The 9,028-nt window shown below is 38.5% G+C and overlaps 1 long non-coding RNA gene across 2 annotated transcripts; it reads left to right on the forward strand.

The window, feature by feature from the left end:
• Positions 1 to 4,964: 4,964 nt before the first annotated feature.
• LOC107697521 (uncharacterized) lies at positions 4,965 to 5,986 on the forward strand. 2 transcript variants are annotated; one of them, XR_001635204.1, is made up of 3 exons: positions 4,965 to 5,157; positions 5,725 to 5,813; positions 5,966 to 5,986. It is a non-coding gene; the product is annotated as an uncharacterized LOC107697521 (long non-coding RNA). The 2 variants fall into 2 exon arrangements; XR_001635203.1 differs by having other exon boundaries at positions 5,947 to 5,976.
• Positions 5,987 to 9,028: the final 3,042 nt, after the last annotated feature.

Raw genomic sequence — 9,028 nt, forward strand, 5'->3', positions numbered from 1 at the left:
CCCGAGTTAAGCCCACGGAGGGCTCCTGTTCCCGAGTATAGCCCACGGAGGGCTCCTGTTCCCGAGTTAAGCCTAGGAAGGGCTCATGTTCCCGAGTTAAGCCCATGGAGGGCTCCTGTTTCCCCGTCTCCAGTGTCGGCTCCAGCCCCAGGACTCACTCCAGTGCCAGCTCCTCGAAAGCTCTTTGCTGTGCCTGCTCCTCCAGAGCACCCTCCAGTGCCAGCACCACGTAAGCGCTACCCTGCTAATATCACGTAATTTACGTCTCTTTGATGATTGGTTGATATCAGAAGGGAGGCTAGCCTCCCTTACAAGGTTTCTTTTCGCAACACTCCTCAGCGCTGAAAGTGAACACTCGATGCTGATTGGCTAATTTTTTTTACCAACGGAGGCACAAGAGCTCATCTCTCCCCCGGCCTCCCCCTACCCTTCTATATCACCTAGCGGTTGTAATTACAGCAGCAGATACGGCACATTCGCGATAGAAATGCGGCGCTTTCACGTTATGGTATAACAACTGTGAAATTACAAACAAAAAATACACATTCTGAGACATGAACTGAAATGAATTGTGAATTTTATTAACATTAAATCGTTCTCCTCCCATTTTCACCTCAAAATTATGGGGAAGCTGTGCCTCCCCTGCCTCCCCCGACGAGCCGCCACAGCCATAGGCAGGCCACAGGTTAAAGCCAGGGTCCATAGTACTTGGCAAGAACTCTGGGTTGTTCAGAATTGGCAAAAGGAGAGAGGTTGTGTCGATCCTATCTTCCAGTCTTTCAATAGTACGCCATGCCTTGAGAGTATTACGCACTAAAGGACTATCACACAGAGCTCTCCTCAGCTTAGAATTATGGACAAATAATACGTTTTGTAAAGGGCATTTGGACTGTGAGGATTCGAGATCCAGCCAAACTGATTTAGGGTCTTCGTTAAGCCATTCAACAATGAAACAAAGCTGGCAAGCCAACTGCAAACCAAATTTTGGGAGATCCAAGCCACCCTTTGCGCTAGGGAGCTGGAGTTTCGATAACTTCAACCTGGGTTTTCTTTTGCTCCAGATAAATGAACTTAACCACCCATTCAGCTCTTTTATGACCTTACTGGACAGTAAAATAGGAATCATTTGCATTGGATATAGTAAACGAGGAAGGACATTAATTTTTATTAAGGTAACCCGTCCTAGCCAAGACAGAGGGAGAGTCATCCACCTGGTCAAATCATCTCAAATTTTTTCAAGCACTGGTGCAAAATTTGCTTTATACAATTGCCTAAAAGCAGGGGTTACATTAATACCTAAATAGACAAAACCATCCTCAGAACATTTAAAAGGAATGGAGGAAGGTTGAATTATGGGCTTCTTATTCCCTATAAATAGGCCAACTGATTTAGAAAAATGAATCATATACCCAGAAAATTGCCAGAATTCCTGAATGAGGTCAACAACCCCTGGCACAGAACCCTCAGGGTCTGAAAGAAAAAGCAACACGTCGTCTGCGTACAAGGAGATTTTGTGCTGCCTACCTCCCAGAGATACCCCCGACACGGCTGCACTCTCCCTTATACTCTGAGCAAATGGCTCAATTGCTATTGCAAAAAGCAATGGAGAGAGGGGGTAGCCCTGGCTGGTACCCCAGGATAAAGAAAAATGATCAGATCTGTGACCATTGGTAATGACTGCGGAAAGGGGATCTTTATAAAGTATTCCCCAAGACCGAATTCTTCTAGTGTATAAAACAAATAAGGCCACTCCACAGAGTCAAAAGCTTTTTCCGCATCTAGGGACAGAATAAGAGAGCTAGTACTGAGCTTATGGGAAAGCTCAATAATATTTAAAAGCCTCCTAACATTATGAATGGAACTTCTACCTTTAATAAACCCTGTCTGGTCTTCATGAATAATAAATGGCAGAACTTTTTCCAGTCTTAACGCTAAAATTTTTGATAACAATTTAAAATCTAAATTAAGCAACGCAATAGGCCTGTAAGAGGCACAATTTTCTGGGTCCTTGCCTTTTTTTTTAAATAAGAGAAATATTTGCCTCGCGAAGTGAGGGGGGCAAACTGTCAGTCAAGAACGAATGATTAAGCATAGCTAAAAGAGGGTCTAGCAGCACATGCTCGAATTCTTTGTAGAATTCACATGCAAGGCTGTCCGGCCCAGGAGATTTACCAGACTTCAAACTATGAAGTGCGGTTATAGCGTCCTCTCTCAAGATGGGCGCATTTAGAAGTTCTCTCTATTCTCCTGAAATAACAGGGAGAGTTAGGCAATCAAAGAATGACACCATAGAATCATGTTTTTGGGAAGAGTAATATGACTGATAGAGAACAGAGTAAAATTGTTTAAAAGTGTTATTAATAATAGAAATATCAAAAGAACGCACTCCCTTGGGGTCCACTATAGAAGTAATACAGTCTTTCTGAATTGCTAAAACACTAAACCCCAATCTCTGAACCAAATTCTCACTAGCCTAAACCAGTTTGTCGAATAAAGCACTATTTCTGCTGAACCTTAAACACGTTCAGACAGTTAGGCTCTATTTGCAAATCTCATGCACTCTTTTTGCTAAACTCTAAACACATTCTCATTCACTTTAACACTTATCACACTGTGATGCATTTGTGCTGCAAAATGCTAAACACAAGCGGCAAAAGTTAAACACAACTAAAGCACAGTTGTCATCGTTTACACACAACGATTCAAAATTGTTCACACTTGTTTCTAATGATGTGATCAAACCAACAGTACAAAACATGAGCCAGTTCAGAGTGCACAAGTGGCACAGGTGACTGAATGATGATACGAACAATAGATGGAAACAATCTGAGAAGGAGAGGAGGAAGAGTACATGTAAGAAGTGCAGGAAGAGGACGAGGAGAGAAAGAGTAAGGTTTAGAGAGTGTTGTCAAGGCTGGATCTGTCAGACCAGAGTTTTTTTTCTCTCTTTGTCTAGCAAAAAAAGACAACATTACTTGTGATATGGACAAAGTCTTCAGGCCGGACTCAAGCACAAAGACATGATGATGAGACAGAATTAATCTATCCTTGACCCTGATTTTACAATTGCACAACTTACAGTATTTGAGTGTACTGTAACATGCTATTCGTTTAGAGTTTTATTTGACCTTTTTGGCCTTTGCAGTTGGACTGCAGTATTTGTGCAGTATCCAAGTGCTGAATATATACAAACATTCAGTACTATTCAATATTCAGCACAATACTATTATTGCAGTACATACAGTAGTAGGCCTATACAATATATTCACCGTACTCAGTTGCAATTACTATAATTTTTTTTTTTTGCAAAATTGTTTACTCAATACAATATACTTTTTTCTGTAATGTTCTGGATGCTGTGGTCTCCATTTTCCTCTGTAGTGTCTAATGAATGCTCTGTAGTGTTTATTTTATTGACTCGTGTGTGTGATCTGAGAGCACCGTTTGATTTTGAGTGCAAGTGAAATGGTTTTGCAGTGATTGTTTGATTTTGATGCAAGAGTCAGAGGTTTCGTGAATTTAGTTTTAGTATTTGGATTTGTGTTTAAGGTTTTGAGAAAATGAGTGATGGTTTCAAGAAATGTGTTTTAGCAATTCAGAAAAACTGTCAATTGTGAATCAGATTTATACTTTGTCAAATGAGCTAAATATTTACTAGGTTTATTACCCCATTCGTACAGCTTTTGCTTTGAAAATAATACATTTAAATGAGACTGATGGGTTAGCAATGAATTTAAAGAAGCTCGGACAGCACTTATTATTTCTAAAGAAGCTGGAGAGGAATCATTCAAGTAGCTGCTAGTAGCAATATTTAACTCTGACTCTAGGTGTTTCTGTTTTTCTGACTGCTTTCTTTTTTTGGTTGCAAGGTATGAAATAGCAAGGCCTCTAATATATGCTTTAGCTGTCTCCCAAAGAAGAGAGGGATTACTTGTAGATTCCGAGTTAATAGATAGGAATATCTTAAACTCTGAATTAAAGTATGAAAAAATGTATCATCTTTGAGTAATAAAGTATTAAATCTCCAACTTCTGGGAGGTCTAAGAAACCCCTTCACACAAACATCTAATATCACTGTAGCATGATCAGAGACAACAATATCTCATATGTTGCAAAGTGAGATTGCATGCATTATTGTCTTAGGAGCAAAGACGTAGTTGATCCTAGAGTGACAATTATGTGGGTGAGAGAAAAAAGTGAATTTCTTCTGATATGGGTTAAGAGTGCGACATACATCCAAATATTCTAAATAATCAACTATGAAGATATTTTAACAAGGCTGAGAATAGGGCACACAAGTTTAAATAGTAGCTTAAGATTAATAGGAAAACACGAGACAGGATTATGTATACATTGTGGAGAAGTGGAAAATGTAAAACATGTACTCTTGATATGTAGAAGATACAGAAAACAGGAAAGAACTAGAGAGGGCATCGAATGAGCTTAAAAAACATATTGAGTCTGCTAGGCCCACAATCTATAATTAAGGCTGTCATGACCTCTCTGAAAGAAACTCAGCTTGTAAACAGGATTTAGGTGTTTTTTTTTTTTTTTTGCACAGTAAGTAGATTATATAAAATTTGATATCCCAATGAGTTCACACCTCAGTCCAGTAGATGGCGGTAATGTACTTAGTTTGCAAACTGCCAAATAAAAACCAAAGAAGAAGAAGAAGAAGAAGATGAAAAGTAAGGCCGTTTCTCATGCCTTGTCCAAATACCCGCACTTGTGGGCTGCGTCCGAAACCGCCTACTTCTCTACTATATAGTAGGCGAAAAGCAGTAGGCGAGCGAATAAGTATGTCCGAATCCTTAGTATTCATAAAAGAGTAGTCGAGAATTACCTGGGGACGTACTAATTCTCGCGATATTCGGACACGCGTCTACTTAAAGTGCGTCCGAAACAGCCTACCTCTCTACTATATAGTAGGGAAAAGCAGTAGCCGGGCGAATAAGTATGTCCGAATCCTTAGTATTCATAAAAGAGTAGTCGAGAAGTTCCCGGATGTCCTACTGCTTCTGCCCAGCTTCTTGAGTGCTCGCCGATGGATACTTTTCTATCCCAGGAGGCCACGCGAGAGGATACATCATAAAGAAGAAGAAGAGGATGCGTCATAATCGAACATGGCGGAAAATTTGGATGAGGGTGTTTACAAATGTACGTATTACAAACCAAAACACGGTTCCTTATTTTAAATTCGCATTTGTTGAACTACTTTAGAGCAAATTGTTGAAAGTGTAAAGATGCTGAATGGTATAGTTGTGATGTTGCTGTATAAACATGTTTTATTATGTATAGCTAACGGGGGCTCCAGGAAGCACACGTACATCTCCAAAGTAGATTTACATACATTTTAAACCATATACATCTTAAATACGATTACTAAATGTCTATTTAATATCTGGTAGGAAAATCTTCTATATGAATTTCATAGAAGTATGTCTAATAGGTCCTAGATATGAAGTAGACATCTGAGTGATGTATATGTGTGTTATTGTGTAGTACAATTCACTGTTGTCAGCACTGTTTGCAATAGATGAATGTAAGTAAAGTAACTAAATATAAGTAATCTATTTTATTTGTCCATTAGTACTGTTGAAAAATTGAGGAACATTTGTGTTGGATAAAAAGCTACTTAACACATCATCAACTACCTCAGAATGTAAATGTAGTTTTGAGCACACAAATCTCAGAGGTAACTTGACTCTTGTCTGGATGTTACAGGGACAGATGAGCACACACGTCTGCTTATATACAGCGGCTAATGAAGCCCTCTTCACCAGAAAGCGGAATGCTGCCATCAAAGACTTTGAGTGAGTATACTACAGAAATGAATAAAACATCTTTTAAATCTTAAAATTAAGTTGTAGTTTATTTCAATGATTGTAATTTCAAACGAGTTATTACAGCACTTTTCTGATTCTTGACTCCTGTGCATTGCTGCAGAGCTTTTGTGGTGGAGCAGAACCTGCAAGGAAAGGTGATGTGGCATTTGTGGGAAAAAAAGGGAAAACGTAAAACAAAAATATAAAGTAAGATCATTCTGTTACTTCTAATAGAGAAATCAAATGACATTGTGCTGTTAAAATGACTGCTTTTGTATTATATTTTTGCTTCTTTGCAGGATCTGAAATGTCTGCAGACTGGTGTGAGCAGTGAGGATGGAGAAGTCCACAGCAGCATCCTGGAAATGGTATATCAGTCAATGGAGCCCGAGTTTCAGAAGCTTCAAAAGCATCATGAAATAATGTCATGAAGCTTCTAAAAGCCAGGCTCCATTGACTGATATTGTATGAACAGAAACCAGCAGAACAAACTTGACCTAAAAAAGGATTTACAAAAATCACATTTACATTGACACTTTTATCAGAAGTGAATTACAGTGCTCTTATTACAGGGACCCCAATCCCCCAGCAGCCACCTGGAGTAAAGAGCCTTGCTGAAGGACACACCGGTGGTGAGGTGGTGACGACTGCAGAGATCAAACCAGCAACCTTCTGCTGATCAGTGCAGTGCTTTAGCCCACTACACCAAGTAATGAAGCTATGACAGGGCTCTACAGTGCGACCATTTCAGTCGCATTTGCGACTGAAAACTACTGCGTGCGACTATGAAAACATATTTAGGAGCACCAGTGCGACTGACCAGATCATCATCATACTTGTGATTGTGATCGCTCAGGGGAGCTTCAAAGGTTTCTACGTGTTTTTGCAGCGTTGAGTAATGTATCACAGACATATCTCATGAATCCTTTCATAAGCAAAGTGTAGACAGGGTGTAAATAAGAGATTCATTGCGCAGTGTAGAGAGCTTCGTTGATTATAAATGTGAGCTCGCGATGAGCTAAGATGAGTGAGCTTTTAATGATTTTTAAGGGAGTTTGTAAATGTGATACTGATTTAATACAACAGTTAAATAGACAAGAAGTTAATATTAAGTGACTTACATTGTCTGACTATAACACTATGGTCTGATTTTGCTCTATTTCGTCGTCGAAAATAGCTTGAAACAAAGTCACAGCTCAGCCGCTGCGCATCTCCATTCAAACACAGCGGTGTTTCGTTTATGAATGAACTGCGTTTTTAAATGAATCTAGTGAGTCAGTGATTCATGATTACCCATTCATAAAGACAGTCACTTGCTTCATTCCTGAATGATTCAGCTGTTCGAATGAATCAATTGAATGAATGATTCAGTGATAAAATCAGTGACTTGTCGCCACCTGCTGGCGGATTTTTTCATTTTAAAGTATCTTTTCAGTTCTTTAAATCATGTAATATTTCTATATTCAACATTTTTTAAAACATTAATCATTAATCATTAAATTCATTCATAAACACGAATTTATGGATTTAATTGCACTCATGCCACCTCTGATCCTATAATTATTGGTCAGCATTTATCATTATTGTTCATAAGTGTTGGGGTGGGCTAGCAATGCATTCTGGGGTAATTTTTAAGTAGTTAAAAGTAGTTTACTTACTTTTAAGTAGCAATACTAACATTTTTCCAGTGTAAAATTAACAGTCTTCTCCAAAGGCGAGATCTTCTAGCAGCTGATCGACGTCTCCTTTGTGCAGATATTACAAACATTGCAAACGCTGAGGAAAACCGTACTAGGTAGGGTTGTGGAGTTACTGATGCAATGAGGTGTTACTGCACCTGCCCCTCTTATGTTCTTTTTTATTATTGTTACTGCAGAACTTATAATTACATACAAGCTCAGGGAAAGATGGTTGTATCTTTAACAATGAACAATCATAATGACAAACAGCAGAAAACATTATAGATTATATACACGGAAAAAGAGGCACAATGACAAGGTTAAATATCTTTAAATAATCACAATATTCATATAATCAATGCATCAAACTATTGCATTTGTTGTTGTTGCTGTTGTTGTTTATAAACCGGAGGGATGAAACGAGGGTTAAATTCAACAAGAAAAAGGAAAACAAAGGAGATTTAAGCCGTTTTTGTTTGTGGATGAAAAATTGCACATAAAATATATATATTCAAGAGATAACAATTTTGGGTTATCGTAATAATATAATATATTTAAGGATTAAACTGTGGGTCATATTAGTAGGGGTTAAGTATATAGACATTTAAATAAACCCAAAATGTATTGGTTATACTACAATCACAATAAAAGGGCAGCTGTTTCTTCAACAAGACCACAAAATGAGGAAATTGAATAAACATCAACATATTTATAGAGAGATCAATTAAACCTGTCGCTCGTATCTAATAAGTTGTTGCGCTTGTAACGTCGTAGATCACATGATAACGTCAACATGGCGGATGAAGTCCGGATCTCATTCATACTTAACGAGATTTGGCTGTAGAGTGCCTACTCTTTTAGCGCTCGTTAAGTAAGTACTTATTGAAATAAGTACCTACTCATTGAGTAGGCGGTTTCGGACGCAGCCGTGGTCTTTGCACATGACCACTTGACTACTTATATGACGTATTTCCTGTATTTGGTCCAAGTGAGCATGAAGACCACAATCGTGTGTAGAACTTTTCATTACCTGATAGGACACACTTATAGTGTTGTAAAAATGCAAGTGTTTACAGAGCTTTATTTTTATTTTCAATACTTTGCATTTTAAAATCAAATTCTGAATGTCTGTTCAGTGTCTCTATAAGAGATGACAATTTAATTTTGTGGTGCTTTAAATTAAGTGATAAAAAGCAGTTGCAAATGCCCACGACTACACCACTACACATTTGCACCAATAAAACGTGCAACCCTTTGTTTTAGTACCAAATTATATGTAATATCTAATTATCATTAATATTTATCATGCATTGGAAAGGTTTCCGTGACCTCTCGCGAGATCTCTGCAAAAAGTCTCACGACTTATTTCTAGAACATGATGCATGATGGGATACACTAAGCCTCGAATATGGATTTATGGTGCTTTTCCACTGCGTGGTACGACTCGGCTCGGCACGGCACGGCTTGGCTCGGGTTGGGTTTTCCCTGCAGTTTAGTATCGCTTTAGAGTGTGCGGGATTATTC

Source organism: Sinocyclocheilus anshuiensis, unplaced genomic scaffold (genome assembly GCF_001515605.1).
Source record: "Sinocyclocheilus anshuiensis isolate Anshui unplaced genomic scaffold, SAMN03320099.WGS_v1.1 scaffold1534, whole genome shotgun sequence".
NCBI classification, from domain to species: Eukaryota; Metazoa; Chordata; class Actinopteri; order Cypriniformes; family Cyprinidae; genus Sinocyclocheilus; species Sinocyclocheilus anshuiensis.